Below are 16,183 nucleotides of genomic sequence, written 5' to 3' on the forward strand. Positions count from 1 at the left end.
TAAGGGGGCGGTCCCCTCATTCGCGCTACGTCAGGGGGCGGGGTTTCTTTTGGAGCCATTCCGAGGGGCGGGGCTGAGGACCGCGCGACCGCCCCTTCTTCCCCAAGACTTTTCGCGCGCTCTTCTTTTTCCCCGGCGCCATCTTGGAATGGCGGCGGCTCGGGGTTCTCTGAGGGTTTAGAGCTTTTCTTTTCTGCTGCCTCCTTAGCCGTCTGGGTGGCTGTGAGCAGTTGAACCTCTAAATTTGCGTTTTCCCTCAGCAAGGTTGTAATAATGCGGAACATTACGTTCAACATTTTCCACTTGTCCCACTTCAGGCCCGTCCACCACGCCACGACACAGTCCTCTGACTCCAACTTTTCCCGGAGATCCAAAAGCAACTCGTGCCCCCTTGACCCAGGCGCTAGGGTCGGGGGATTGAACCGGTCAGTTGGTGTCGGTTCTCCGCCTTCTCTCTCAGCAAGGTTGTAATAATGCGGAACATTACGTTCAACATTTTCCACTTGTCCCACTTCAGGCCCGTCCACCACGCCACGACACAGTCCTCTGACTCCAACTTTTCCCGGAGATCCAAAAGCAACTCGTGCCCCCTTGACCCAGGCGCTAGGGTCGGGGGATTGAACCGGTCAGTTGGTGTCGGTTCTCCGCCTTCTCTCACACACCTTATACAGCGGGCATACTCTTGGGCGAGAGTTAGGTCTGCTACGCCCATCGGTTTTACTCTGGCAAGGGACATGGTACCTACTTCATCTCGGGGTCTGAATCGGACCCGCTCATTACTCACTACGCACCCAAACGCCCCAGGGTGAACGTGTGCTTCCCATTCATTTGAAACTCCTTTTTCCCCTTTTAGCGAAAGGTAGCCACTGATGAGCCTTTCGGTCGACCCGCCCACTTGGTGGTATGCGATGTGGGCCCATAGCTCATTCAAGTCAGCTACATGGTGCCCCCTGGTGCGCCAGGGGCAACACTCAATTAGAATCTTCTCCACCGCTGTGCCCTTGGATCCTGTTCGTGACGCCATGTCTTGGGCGGCTGGAGCCGACCCGAGGATCGCTAGTTTAATCGGACGTCAGGCTGGCTGGCGATGGAGAGGCGAGACAGCTTATTGGTTTTAAAAGATTGCTTTTACTTACGCTGCGTAGAATGGCAGCACAGGCCTCGAGGTAGCTTGCTTGCATTGTCAGATAACAAAAACGAGTGACAAGTTAACGAGTTTATGAACGAAAAGGAACCTGCAGGAAACGGGGGGGTACGTCAAGGACCCGGTGACGGGGAGATATTGGTGGGTGATCGGTCAGCCAAGTTTCCTCGATCGCGCTACAGAGTTCTCCGTGGTTACTCTGCCGCGTGCTCAGAGGTCTCCGACTTGGGCGGAAGTTGCATGAACTTCTATATGTCCGGAGTAGCCAATAATGGACTGAATACTAATGAGGCGGAATGTGACCAAATTTAAAAGTAGCTGTGGTTATTCAGGGCAGTTCTATTGTGACAGGGTCACTCAACTCATTTGGTTATGACACTTACCTGGTCGTAGAAGGCAACCAGGTTGGTCTGACAGGAACTGCCTCTAATGAACCCATGTTGGTTGCCCCTAAGCATAATCTCCCCTGCTGGTCCCTCGCAGATGTGCTCCTGGATAATTTTCTCAAAGAGCTTCCCCAGGACCGAGGTAAAACTAATGGGCCTATAGTTTCCTGGGTTCTCTTTCCTCCCTTTTTTGAAAATGGGGACCACATTGGCCCTTTTCCAGTCCTCCAGCACCTCGCCAGAGCACCACGAGTTCTCATAAAGCTGTGCCAGAGGTCCCGCAATGACCTCTGCCAATTACCTCAGATACACATCCTTGAAATGTTCCGGGGATCTTCATAATTCCGATTTAAAAAAAAAAGGATGTGTGAAGTAGGTGAGGACACAAGCCGACTAGATATCGTTGCTGTCCTTGTTTTTTTCCAATGTTCAGGTGCCTATGAAAATGCAGAATGTTGAAGACTAATCAATGAATTAACAGGCTTTTCATTTTATTTAGTCCTTTAGGTGCTCAAATATCTTTGTTTCTAAACTAATTCCTATTTCTAATTATCAAGAATGTTAGATGTAGTTATGTACCCTAACACAGTTCATTTCTGGGAAGGTTAATTGGATCCATTTACTATATTTCCTCAAAAATACATATCCCTGTAATGACAGTATTTGTAGGAGTGAGCCCACAGAAGATGATTCGTAATAAAAAAGTAACGCAGAAGACATCTTTTCCCTCTCATCTTGACAAACAAATTAGTTGTGTATAATAACTGTTGGGGTTTGACTTTGCTTTCATTTACAGTGGTGAGGATTCAGAGTAGCTTCACCCACTTGAATGCCATTAGTCTAGTCATACAAGTGTAAGTAGATTCTAACCCTCAGACTCTGAAATAAAATACAGTATAAAAGTGTTAGCATGCTAAGCAATGCTTGTCTTCTCTTATTTTGTATCTGAGGAGATACTTGACTGAACTGATTCAGCTCCACTAACCATTGGCAAAATGTAGTCAGAGCATGTGAAATGTCAAGCATTGTTTTAATAGAAGATTCCCCTTCACCTTTTTCTTCTATTTCCCCTTGCACTGTATTAAAAATGCATTTCTTTACTGTATTTATCAGCTTGACTTGGCTGTCACATTCTCAAGGGATGAGTATTTCAGCAATACATTCTAAGAATAAATATTCCATGTGCCAGGTGGATTTAAAGAACTAGAGTATGAACATTTAGAGATGGGTAGACCTAGTAAATGAATTTATTCTTTCCCCTTTCCCACCAACACTGCATGGTAGGATTCCCCTTATATATGTTATCTTGTATTTTGTCCTGTCTAGTTTTAAATCATTCATATAAAAAGACCTGATTAAAACATCATATTTACTCAAATACAAGACAAGGTATTTTTCCCCATTCAACATCTGAGGAAAAAGAAACCTCATCCTGGACTTGAAGATGACCTGGGGCAGGCAGCTGCTGCAGCACTGGTTCCAGCTCTGTCCCCAACCTTGTGGGGAGGGAAGCATGTGGAAGACCAGTGGTGCGGTGGGAGGGGAGCATAGGGAAGACAGCTTGGGGGAGACTGTGTGGTGCAGGAAGGGAGCTGCTGGGCCTCCAGCTCTGGTCCCAACCTAGGGCCAGGGCTGGTGCTGCCACCATTACTGGCTAGGGCCACAGTCACCACATAGGGTAACATAACTCCCATGCCGGAGGCTGGAGCTGGAGCCAGAACCAGAGCCACTGCATAGGGTAGACGGTGGGGGTGGGGGGCAAGTGGTAGTGGGGCAGGCTATGATGGGGCAGGAACGAAACGAGCAAGTGGTGGTGAGAAGGAGACACCAAGGGGAGGCAAGTGGCAGGCAGGCAGGTATTAAGGAAGGGGAGCAGTCACTGGTGGGGCAGGTGGTATGTGAGCAACTGAGGATCAGAAATGGGGAGGGGGGAGGATGAATTTCAGATGACGCTCCAATAATTAGATTCTATACATGGAAAACAAATTTATCATTTATAAGAAATTATAATTTTCCATGTGTACAATCTAATTACTGAGGGGTCATCTTAAATTTGAAGTTGTCTTGGATTTAGGCAAATATGGTATTAAAGGGGATAAGCACACAAAAATATAGGGAATTTTTACACGTGCTCTGAGAGGCACAGGGGGGTGCTTTAATTAGCAAACCACACTAATTAAAAGTACCTGATCATCACATGGATCAGCTTCTCCCATGCTGAAAAATGGTGGCAGGGCGCTTTGAACTAAAGCTTATCAAATGAGCTTTAGTTCAAAGTGCTCTACTGCCATTTTTCAGCACGGGGGATGCTGATACACGTGACACTGGAGTCTGCTGAAGCACAGTAATTTCTGTGCTCCAGCAGATCCAATTAATCAAGTCTGCTCCAACACACTGGATGTCCAGGCTGCTGCCGGGCTGGCCACACCCTCTGCCACTCAAGCAGCAAGCAGGGCAAAATGCCTGACAGGGGCTGCTGTGCCCCTGGATGGCAGACCCTGGCTAGGGTCCATGCTGGTGGGACAGGGGAGGGAAGGGGAAATTTTACCCCTCTCCATCTCCCTGTTCAGTACAGGCTGCTGCCAAGGCTGGCCACACCCCTTGTCACTTGAGTGGCGAGGTGAGGGAAATGCCTGATGGGCTGCTATGCCCCCACCAGGTAGATCCTGGATGTGGTCCCCTGGAGGGGAGAGGGAAAGGAGAAGGGGGAATAAATCCCTTTTCTGCCTCCTTTGCTCTAGGGGTCTATGCCTGCTGATGTCTGGCCACAGCACTGCCCTTTCTCTGGCTAGAGTGCAGAGGAGCAGGCCAGCCCTGCTCTCTGGAGCAGAGAGTACAGCCAGCCCAGGGCTGAAAAGCATGCTGGGATGCTTGGGGACTCTGATTTAACTTAAACCAGGAAGGGGTCTGGGACAGAAGTTCCATAAACCAGTTTGACTTCAGTTAATTAAGTCCGATACTACATTCAACCAGGTTTATCTTAAACCAGTTTCAGCCATTTTGAAACTGGCTTATGTGCACTGAATGTTTGTTCTGTTACAGGTTTAAACCAGTTTCTGATCGTTTAAACTGGTTTATGTGTGACTCCTGTCCCTAGCCTAAGGTACCACAGCCTTGTCCCAGGAAAATAATGCTTTGGGCTTCTCTCTCTTTTCAAGACTCTCTTAAAATTCAAACAGATGCAGATGTTTAAACACATTCTGTGTCCCTTTTTCTCCCTAAGTCCTTCACTTGACACCTGGTAAACCCCTAGTCCAGGGGCTGGCAACCCCTGGCATACGTGCCATTAGTGGCACGTGGAGACATTTTTCCCGCCACACCGGGAGGCATGCAAAGAAACTGTTAACATTTTTGTTTTTAAGTTACTGCTCTGGGATCTCCTGTGCAGCCACAAGTCTCAGCGCTGTGGCAGGCACTGGGGCGGAAGCTGTCTGTGTTCTACTGACCCCAGATGCACCCTCCAGCTAGGCTGGCCCGTGGAGAGAGCTGCAGGTGGACAGGTCTGGGGCCAGGGCAGGCGCTGCGCAGGGTCACTGCCCTGCAGGTTTCCAGAGGATGGCAGAGCCAGGGGTCCAGGCAGTTCCACCCGGGGCAGCACTGGGGTGCTGAGTGCTGGGGCCAGGCGGTCAGGACAGGGTCTGGGAGGTGTAGGGGGAGGTGCCACAGGCAAGCCAGCCCGGTTGGGCTCTTAGGATGGTGGGGGCTAGGCAGGAAGTGGGGGCAGCCCTGGGGCTCTGTGGGCTCGAGCTGTGGTGGGCAGGCAGGCGGGGGTGCTCAGCAGCACCTGTGGTGAGGCCTGGACCGGCCCGTGCAGCTCCTCAAGGATGGGCCACAGCCACCCTGTGCACATGGGGATGCTGCCTGGCTGGGGCAGGATGCTAGGCTCGGGGGCTTCCCTCTCTGGGATCAGCGTCCCTGCACGCTGAGCACAGTGCAAGCAGGTCAGAGCCATCTCTGGTGCAAGGGCTTGGCCGCAGGAGCCCCCTGGAGCCTGGGAACAGCCACCGCGGCTGCCTCAGTCTGCCCGGGTCCCGGCCTTGCCCACCCACAGCTCACCTCAAGGGGCTGGGGCAGACAGAGCCGCTGCGCTGTTCCAATAGCTTCAGTGCAGGTCTGCAATTTTATACCAGCTGAAAATCTGGCTCAGAGTCTCCAATGAGGGAATTTCCTTGACTCCCTCCACTCCCAACCCCCTCTTCCCTTCAGAAATAAATCACCATTGCATGTTTTCCATTTTCCTATAAGTTTTCTATCTAATGGCTCCCAAACTCTCCAAAATAAACATGTACATTTCCTTCCTTGGTACTGCATGTCAGGTTTTGTTAGCTACCACTGCAGTTGTAAGAGATCCAAAAAAATCCCACAATTGTGATCAAACAAGTTTCTTTTAGTTTTAGAGCCATCTGTGAAACTACACTTTACATTTGACTCTTTCATGTCCTTACAAAGTTTCTACCCTGCAAAGATTAAAATATGCTTTCAGTTGCGCTCGTGCAAATACAGGAGAACTCCACTGTCTTCAGTGAGAAAATTCTCTTTTTACTTATATCAAGGCAAGGCTAGAGTACAGGCAGCTATTTTAGTGCAGTTTTGAAAGCAGAATTTAGAATATATGTTGTTACAGTATGGAGCCTTCCTGTATTGAACATAAAGCAGTGGGATTAGGAAGATATTTTAGCAGGGAGACTGTGGAGGGTTGCTGGGACTCCTGATTGTAGCCCCAGATTTCAAAGGGGAGTGGAATCTAAATAGAGCAGTGGTTAGAGCCGGACTAAGGACCAGGATGGCTTTAGGATGCCAGGGCTCCTGGGGTTCATCCTTCAGTAAAAATAGAATTGTATCAGAACAACGTAGGAACTGCAGTCCTGACTACAATAACCACATGTCCACATTCTTATAGTAAAGTTCTACATGTGGGGGAAAAAGTCACAGGACTGAGTTAAGATCAGTGTCTTTCACCATCTTCAGCAGGAATAAGTCGGCATCACTTCATTGAAATTGATAAACACACATGGATTCACACTAGTCCAAGATCTGACCCTCAGTCCTTGTTTTACAATCTCACTCAAGGAAAGAAGGGAGTAAAATAAAACAAAATCCCTAAATTTTTCTGTACAGTCTGTTGCTCTACACTAAAAGTCACTGTTATTCTGACTTGGTAGCATGATAGAGGCACATGCTGCATTTGCTTGGAACTTGTGTAAATAAATACAAAAGGCACGGGACAACAGACTCAGGCCCAGCATATTTTGGAGGTTCAAGTGTCCTACATTCTGCTCTCTATTACAGCTGTAGAAACATATGGGCCGGGTACAGATATTATACTTTTACTAGTATAAATGACTGGAAACCAGTCTATACCCATAACAGAACAGAAGTCTGGTACACACAGACTGGTTTAAAAATGGCAGAACCCAGTCTAAGAACCTTCCCTACCACCAAAGGGCGAATATTTGTTCTGTTAGCTACCAATATAAACTGCGCTGCTTACAGAAAACCGTGCAACTCAGATCAATTTTGCCTTGAACTTTTTGAATGTCTGTATCTATCCATGGAAATCAATGCAGTTTCATGTATGTGACAACAGGCATATTTACAGTTTGCTTAATAAGAGTGACAGCACAGCACTTTCCCTATAAGAGAAGGTATAAAATAAAAACAACCTGGTCTTTTATTCTTCACTTAGAAAAGCCTATTTGGGATTGATGCAACTTAATGCTAAACAAACATTGGGTTCTACTTAGTCATTTCTGTACAAAGGGCTTGCTTGGAAATTTTCTGATAGAGCACTAATTTGTTGAAATTGAAATGTTCTAGGGGAATGTGATGATTTCAGTGAAACTTCCAGTGATACTCAGGCAGGTCTCCTGCCTTCACTCCTTCCTGACTGCTCAGCAATCAGAGCTCACACATTGCTCAAAAGCTCACTTGGCATGGAACTTATGGGATATCCATGCCATGGTAGCAATGTGTCCCAAGTAGGATGGCCCAAGCATCCTCCCCTGCCTTTCCCCCAAACCCCCCCTGTCCACTAGCTCTTGTTTGCATACTCCAAACCTGAAAATGCATTGCTGAAGCTGCTCAGGGGTTATCCACAGTGGCCAATTTCACAGCATCTGATAAAGTGAGCTCAGGTTTGCCAAAGTTTATGCTATGCATTTCTGATTTAGTGAGCCGATACAGTGCAAATCTCCCCTGCCTTCTGTCTGGCTTCAGACTCACACAGCTAACTACCTCACTTTACTCCTAAGGAAGCCATATACCAAGCCCAGATCATCCCCATCATTAGATTCCTGGGTTTGGAGTGTACAAGCAAGACTGAGTGGACAAGGTGTGCTCGGGGCCCAACCAAGGTACATCACTGTCACTTTGTAGGTAACAAAGAGGAGGATTATGGGGAAACTCCAGTCTTCTCATCTCCACAGCAGCTGGCTAGACAGGCTGCAGCTTCTCCTGTTAGCTGACTTCCCAGGCTTCACAGATTAATGACTGACCAGTTCCCCTGGCTGACACAGTTCGCTCACTGGCTGTGATACAGCTTCACAGGTCAGCTACCCTGTGGCCCTTCTAATAGGGATTCCAGGTTTTAGGGGAGCCTGGGAACTTGATGCATTGTAGAAGAATTGAAATGTTTGTGCTACTGGACTGTTTTGCTGTTTCTGACATTAAGTTTTGTAGAATTTTATTTCTTTTAGTCCTTTTCCAAAGTGCTTGGATTTTTATTCCTTTTTTTAAGTAAAGAAAAAGCAAATGAGCCATTTTGGGGAATGTCTTCCTCTTTAGGCAGCATTTGAATCATTTGTTTCCCTTCCATGTGTTTCTTATTATGTCAGAATGATGTATACAGTTTTACCAAACTCCCGAGAAATATAACTCCTGCTTAACCAGAGATTGGATTTGACCCTAAGGGTTGTAATGATACCAAGGGATCTGAGAGGAGGCAATACTAACATGTAAACCAAGAGCTTAATCCTACCTCTGTGGAAGTAGATGGCAATAATCCCACTGTTTTAAAATCAAGCTGCTGTTCCTGATTTCAAACGAGAGAGGCAAAATCCACCCTGTTTACTCTGATTGTATGTCTTTACTGGAAAATTAGCCTGGACTTTTATTTGGGTGTTGCTGCTAACCCGGCTCCCATACATGGGCAAGACATTTTCACTCAACTGTGATGGAGCTTTCAACTACCCAGAGGGTAGTAATCGATGGAAGTCACTCATCGTGGTGTCCTGTGACCAGTGGGGTCCCCCAAGGCTCTGTCCTTGGACCCATACTGTTCAACATCTTCATTAATGATGTGGACACTGGAGTCAGAAGTGAACTGGCCAAGTTCGCCGATGACACCAAACTTTGGGGCAAAGCATCCACACCAGAAGACAGGCAGGTTATCCAGGCTGACCTGGACAGGCTCAGCAAGTGGGTGGATGAGAATCTGATGGTGTTCAACGCCGATAAATGCAAGGTTCTCCACCTTGGGAAAAAAAACCCTCAGCATCCTTATAGGCTTGGCAGTGCTATGTTGGCTAGCACTATGGAAGAAAGAGACTTGGGGGTCATCATTGACCACAAGATGAACATGAGCCTGCAATGCGATGCGGCAGCTAGTAAAGCGACCAAAACGCTGGCTTGCATCCATAGATGCTTCTCAAGCAAATCCCGGGACGTCATTCTCCCCCTGTACTCGGCCTTAGTGAGGCCGCAGCTGGAGTACTGTGTCCAGTTTTGGGCTCCACAATTCAAAAAGGATGTGGAGAAGCTTGAGAGAGTCCAGAGAAGAGCCATGCGCATGATCAGAGGTCAGGGAAGCAGACCCTACGATGACAGGCTGAGAGCCCTGGGGCTCTTTAGCCTGAAAAAGCTTAGGCTCAGGAGTGATCTGATGGCCACCTACAAGTTTATCAGGGGTGACCACCAGCATCTGGGGGAACGTTTGTTCACCAGAGCGCCCCAAGGGATGACGAGGTCGAATGGTCACAAACTACTTCAAGATCGTTTCAGGCTGGACATAAGGAAGAACTTCTTTACTGTCCGAGCCCCCAAGGTCTGGAACAGCCTGCCACCGGAGGTGGTTCAAGCGCCTTCATTGAACACCTTCAAGATGAAACTGGATGCTTATCTTGCTGGGATCCTATGACCCCAGCTGACTTCCTGCCCTTTGGGCGGGGGGCTGGACTCAATGATCTTCCGAGGTCCCTTCCAGCCCTGATGTCTATGAAATCTATGAAACTAGAGCTAGCTGTCTCATCTGGAACTGCAGGCTAAATCCTAAGTGAGAATTTTACTTGGATTGGTAACTTGTCCACTTCACAGTGAAGACTTAAACATACTCCAATGGCATGCTGAAAGCTCTCCAGTGTTTCTCCACATGAAAGACAGTCAATTTCCCCTCCAGTTCAATGGGACAGAATCAAAAATGATCAGAAGGGATCCGGGTTTTCCATTTGCTGTGGAAGAATTAGGTAAAAACTGGATTTTCTCATTTTAAGGAGAAAAACGCAGGAAACAGGTTACTCCCTGCAGCCTGACAGAGTCCCAGCCTGCAAGGGGCTAGGGGGAGCAGAAGGAGGGTGGTCATGGAGGGGGTGCTGTGCATGTGCACATGCACATATGCACATGGCCGCCAAGCAGCCTGGAGAGCAGCTCCCCACAGGTAAGTCTGGTGTGGGGCGTGGAGAATTGAGGTCCCCATAGGGAGGGTGGGAGGGAGGGAGTAGGAAGGGCTGGGGCTGGGGCTGCTGCCCAGCCAGGGTGGTATATAGGGCTTGGGGCCCAGGGCCAGAATACATGGCCACAGGGCCCAGGTGGGAAGTGAGATGCAGCCATGGGCAACTAATCCAAGGAGCAGGGGGAGCTGGCTCCCTGCTGCTGCACGTGCTCCCGGGCGAGGGGCATAGGGAACACGTGACCCCCAGATTTGTACATGGGGTGGGGGTGGGGTGCCTGCTGCGGGCTAGGGCTCAGGCTCCCTGCCCTACTCCCCTCCCTCTGGGGTCTCTGCAGCCCAGTGGGTGAGACCTGGCATGGCAGGGCAGAACAGGAACAGGTGGGGAAGCTTGGTGCTACCACCACAAGCCCTGAGCTGACATGGTGAGGTACCCCTGCCTGCCCAGCAGCAGCAGGGGTGGCAGCATGGAGATGTGCCCCCTGCTGCTCCTGGGCAGGCATGGCACTCCTCACCGTGGCAGCACAGAGCTTCCAGCAGCGTCACAAGCCTCCCTGCCTGGCCCCACTTTGTCCTGTCACACCAGTTCCCATCCACTGGGCTGCGGAGGCCTGGGGGGAGGGGAGGAGGGCAACAGGGTGGGGAGCTCAAGCCCACAGCAGGCAGCCAGTAGCTACCCCCACACACACTCTGCCACAGCAGCCGCTGCTTCCTGTGGGCAGCAGCTGTGACTTGGGCGCTGCTGCGGTGCATGCAGGGGACTCTGGACCTGGGTCCCTGGCCCTGTAGCCCTGACAGCTGGGGGCCCCCTCCAGCAGGGCTGGGGGAGTAATGGGTGGGGAGTGAGGAGCACTGGCAGACCAGGGGGCAGTGGGTGGGGAATGAGGGGCACCAGCAGGGCTGGGGGGCTGTGGCTTGGGAGTGAGGGGCCTGGACTTGTGCCCTGGTGAGCGAAGGGGGCAATGGGACCTCTGATTTTCCATGATAAAAAAACCCAAAATCAAATACTAAAACTTTTTACTTATATTAAGGCATTGTATTATTTTATTATAGCATTTGAAGCACTGGTAAGGCTTCCAAATTGCTTTAAAATTGTGAATATCTCAATAAAATATTCTGTTCAATTGATACCTATATATAATTGGCGTTTCATTTTAACCTTGGATTTGGGGTTTTTAAACCCGAGAATGTGTGATTTTTATCAGAGAATTTGCAATTTTTAAACAGAGAAAACTAGGGTTTCTGGTGATCAGCTAAGTGGAGCACAGTAAAGCATAGGGATAGGGCCCCAGCAGTCCTAGCAATACACCTGGGTAAATATAGAACCCCTGGAGCTATATTAACTTAGCTATGGCTTTTCACTCCCAGGCCCCAAACGCCTGTTATATCTGTGGTGAAGATGTTCTCTGAGGGCACCTATACATGTTTCGGATGTCTGTTCCAATGTGTGCTAATTAGCATGGGTCAGAGCAAACTTGGCTAATCAAGTCTGCTGGAGTGTGCTAATTAGTGTTCTCCAGTAGCTTCTGCATCAAGTCTATTCAGTGTCCCTATGCTTCAAAAGGGTGGTGGGGGCGCTTTAACTAAAGCTTGTCAAACAAGCTTTAGTTAAAGCACCTCCGCCGCCATTTTGAAGTGTGGGATGCTGAATATGCATGATGACATGGGCGTTTTAATTCTCAGTCGCTCTAATTTAAGTGCCCCACCTTCTACCCCATAGTGTGTGTATAGACTTTTACTGTGGGGCTTTCTGGATATTCTAATAATTATGGATATTCTAATTCTTTATTATGGATATTCTAATACTCTTTGGCTTTTCCTGTGGCTTGTAAATTAAGTACTGATCCCACACAGTTCTTCTTGGCATTCACTAGAGTTGCAGCTGCTCAGCACAGGGTCAGAAGCACAGCCTGGAGTACAGCCTTAGCATGGCCAGTTAAGCTAGGGACTGACATTACACATAAACTGGTCTAAGTGATCAGAAACTGGTTTAAACCTGTAACAGAACAGATGTTCAGTACACATAAACCACCTTGAAAATAGCTGAAACCGGTTTGAGATAAACCTGGTTGAATGTAGTATCTGACTTAACTGATTTAGATCAAACTGGTTTATGCAATGTCTGTCCCAGACCCCTTGCTGGTTTAAGATAAACCAGACATCCCCAGCATCCCAACATGCTCTCTGGGCTGGGAGGGGCTCTCTGCTTCACAGCAGGGCTGGTCCCTCCCCTCTGCTCCCTGGGCAGAGCTTCTCTTATTCATAGATTCATAGATGTTAGGGTCGGAAGGAACCTCAATAGATCATCGAGTCTGACCCCCTGCATAGGCAGGAAAGAGGGCTGGGTCTAGATGACCCCAGCCAGATGCATATCCAACCTCCTCTTGAAGACCCCCAGGGTAGGGGAGAGCACCACCTCCCTTGGGAGCCCGTTCCAGACCTTGGCCACTCTAACTGTGAAGAAGTTCTTCCTAATGTCCAGTCTCTGGCACAGACTTGCAGACGCAGCAGGATCTGCTGGCTTCCCCCTGCCCTACCTCTCCTCACTACTCAAGCAAGAAATCCAAGCTGTTTAAAAAGAGTTTGAAGTAATGGGAGAGAGGCTATTGTTTTGCTAATCAGGTGATAAAGACTCTTATCAGCTCTGGGATACCTTGCTCCCATGTCAGTTTGTTGCAGACAGTCTGACAAGCAGGGAGGGAGATTGAAAATCTCCATATCATCAACAGATGCATGCACTACACACCCCACCTTGCCTCAGAGTGCTAGAAAGGGTCTGGGGGTGACAATTCTCCCACCCCTTGAGTACCCAGTGAGGAAAAGCCTGAGATGGTACAGGCAGACCTCCCTAATGAGAAAGTCCTGCTGGGGCCTGGCCATGCCCTTCTCAGCTCAACAACATGCAAGGGAAGGGAGGGCTGTTCTAGTCCCCCCCCCCCCCGGCCTCTCGGTCAGCCGCGCACCGCAAAATGGGCCGTATTCAATTCGGATTTGGATTTGGCCCAAATCAGAACAGTGATTCGATTAATTGATTTGGACCACTGTCCCTGATTCGATTTGGCCGAATCTAAAGATTTGGTGCTGATTCAGAGAATCAGCGATTCAGACATAGACACAGCTTTAAATGTTTTTTCTACATACCTTGAGTTACCAAAACATGGCTCATGAATGCTGAGATGGACAGAGTGCCCCACAGGAGCACAGGGGTGGGGGGGGCGGTGTCATGTGCTTGGCAGCAAACCTGGAAGTACTTCTGGTCCACTTCTGGGTCTGCCAGGGAGTGCGCTGGCCCCCCCACCCATGGTGCCCCCCCAGCTCAGCAGTCAGCCACGGAGGGACCCCAGGTGCCCCCCCCAGACCCAGGAGGTACTAGTTGCCAAGCTGGGGGTGGGGCATAGGGGGGCCCCCTGCGTGCTCCCTGGTATACCCAAAAGTGGACTGGAAGTGCTTCTGGTCCACTTCTGAGTCTGCTGCTGATTGTGCTGGGGAGCCCCCCATGCTCTTGTGAGACACTCCATTCACCCCAGCATTGTGGTATTCATGACCCACCTGGTACCTTGAGGTATGTAGAAAAAACATTTAAAGCTATGTCTATGTCTGAATCGCTGAATCTTTCCAAATCTCTCGGAATCGATTCGGAGGGTTGAAATTTGATTTGGAGAGATTAAAGGGTCTCCTGATTCGATTCAGATTTGGAGGTTCGGCCACTGAATCAGGCCGAATCTCTAGCAGGCATGTGCCTGAATTTCCTCAATCTAGAGAGAATGTCTGTCCAGTTTCCAACCTGTTCAGCCTAGCCAGGTTAGACTAAGGCTCAGGCTCTTTGAATGTCTGTCCCACAAAATCCACTAATTTCCATTCCCTGGTCACTGGATTAGAAGAGTTAAAGTACCATTGGATGGTCAGTGTCCACTACATCCACAGCCCACTTTTTCCTGAGTTTTCAGATAGCTTTAATTTATCTTTAAGATAAAATGACTTTGCTCACAAATTTTGCATCCATAATAGTTCAGATGCAATGGATAATAGGTGTTGTACGCTAGATGCAAATGACAGAATGCAGGCAGCATTTAATTGTTTGATTTTCAGGTTAGATAAACAGCTGAGTTTCCAAATATCTCTGGGCCTGATCCAAAGGACTCCTATTAACTTCAATGGGCTTTGGGTTTCATTGAAATAAAAGAATTAAAATGTTCTTTTTTTCTTTTAAACAATCCCCTCCCCAGATATACCAGTGTTAAATCAGAAACTTCTAACAACTGATTTTTTTTAAATTAATGTGTAGCTTTATGTTGGCACTATAATTAGAGGGATGCCATGTTAATTAATGCTGGCTGGAAACCTGGAATAGCAAAATCCTTCAGTCTTCTAAAGAACACTTTGCAGCCAAAGTGCTTGTTTTTCTTTTCATTATATCCTGTTTCTAGATAGTGAAACTTACTATTAAAAAAGCAAGAGTGTAGCAACTGGAGATATAATAAAAACAAATTTATTTAGGAACTCCAGCAAAATTCAGAATAGTAAAACATGGGTGACTGGTGCCTCCTGAGTCTGGGCAGGGGCACGAGATCGCCGAAGGTGGGGAGGGGTCCCTCAGCGGCCAGTCACTGACCAGAGGAGGGTGGGGTCCCCTAGTGGCCAATCGCTGAGCCAGCAGCAAAACCGGAAGAGCACTTCCGCTGGCGCTTCCAGGAGGTGCACAGCTGATCTCAGGGGGTGCACCCCCTACATGTTGCCAATGTAATAAAATATTGCTTTCAAACTTAAGTGGGATGTTATGGTAGATAACTTTTAACTGAGTTGCTTTGAAAACTGCTTGCAGTGAAGAGATTAAAAACAATTAAGCCAAGTCTAATGGTGAGCTAACATCTGTCCTTGGATGCATGTTTGTTTAGTTATCTGGCCAGCACTGAAGTCAGTGTAGCTGTGTCTATAGGTCCATAAGAAGAATTTGAGCTTTTCAATGGAAGGTCTCTGTAAGCAGAATTGCAATGTGTGCATTGTAATACACTAGGCAGGGGCAGGGGGAGGGAGGTAGAAACCAGAAACTTTCTTTCCATTTCATTTTAAAAGTTTTTCATGTATCTGAGTTTATTAAATTCTGCTGTACATAACATTTGTTACTATGCTTGTCTTTTAGGCCATGTGTAGACTAGAGTTAACTGATTAAGGAACCTGGTAACTACCACAAATGTACATTCTAATATAAATATAACAGTTTGAGAAAGTTCTGGGATGTTTTATATATATTCTGTATTAGGGACATATATATAGAAGCTCCTTGAAAATGTTTAGAACAGTGGTGCTTAACTTGTGGCCTGTGGGCCAGATCTCCCTACAAGTCCAGAAATTTGGCAGCAGGGGAATGGTGGAATCAGGGCCCAATTAATGCATAGGCAAACTAGGCACACTGCCTAGTGCCCTGAGCTGTAGTGGGGAGCTAGGTCCTTCCCTCAATGTTTCATAGTAGCTAGGGTCAGGAGGGACCTGAACAGATCATCTAGCCTGCCCCCTTGCCACAGGCAGGAGTGAGTGCTGGATTCACAAGACCCCAGACAGGTGATCGTCCAACCTCCTCTTGAATTTGCCCAAGGTAGGGGCGAGGACCACCTCCCTGAGAAGTTGGTTCCAGATTTTGGCCACCCTAACTGTAAAATATTGCCTTCTGATCTCTAACATAAACCTATTCTCCATCATCTTATAACCATTGCTCCTCGTCACCCCAGGTGGTGCTGGGGAGAAAAGGGCTCTGCCTATTTGCTGTTGATCCCCCTTGATGAGCTTGTAGGCAGCCACCAGGTCCCCCCTCAGTCTCCTCTTGCTGAGGCTGAACAGGTTCAGGTCCTTCAGTCTCTCCTCGTAGGGCCATGGCAGCAGTGCGAATGGCCCTGTCCGTCTCCCTTCCCCTACCCTCCACCAGCCTCGTTGCCACCATACCAGCTTCCTTAGCCACAGTTCTGAGCCCTGTTCCCTGCAGGCGGCAGCACTGGG

The 16,183-nt window shown here is 48.4% G+C and overlaps 1 protein-coding gene across 1 annotated transcript in view; it reads left to right on the forward strand.

Annotated features, from left to right (window-relative positions):
* Positions 1-16,183, forward strand: part of KRAS (KRAS proto-oncogene, GTPase) — an 89,375-nt gene that overhangs the window by 29,315 nt on the left and 43,877 nt on the right. The gene's annotated exons all lie outside the window — the stretch shown is intronic.

Source organism: Alligator sinensis, unplaced genomic scaffold (assembly GCF_000455745.1).
Source record: "Alligator sinensis unplaced genomic scaffold, ASM45574v1 scaffold517_1, whole genome shotgun sequence".
Classification (NCBI taxonomy): Eukaryota; Metazoa; Chordata; order Crocodylia; family Alligatoridae; genus Alligator; species Alligator sinensis.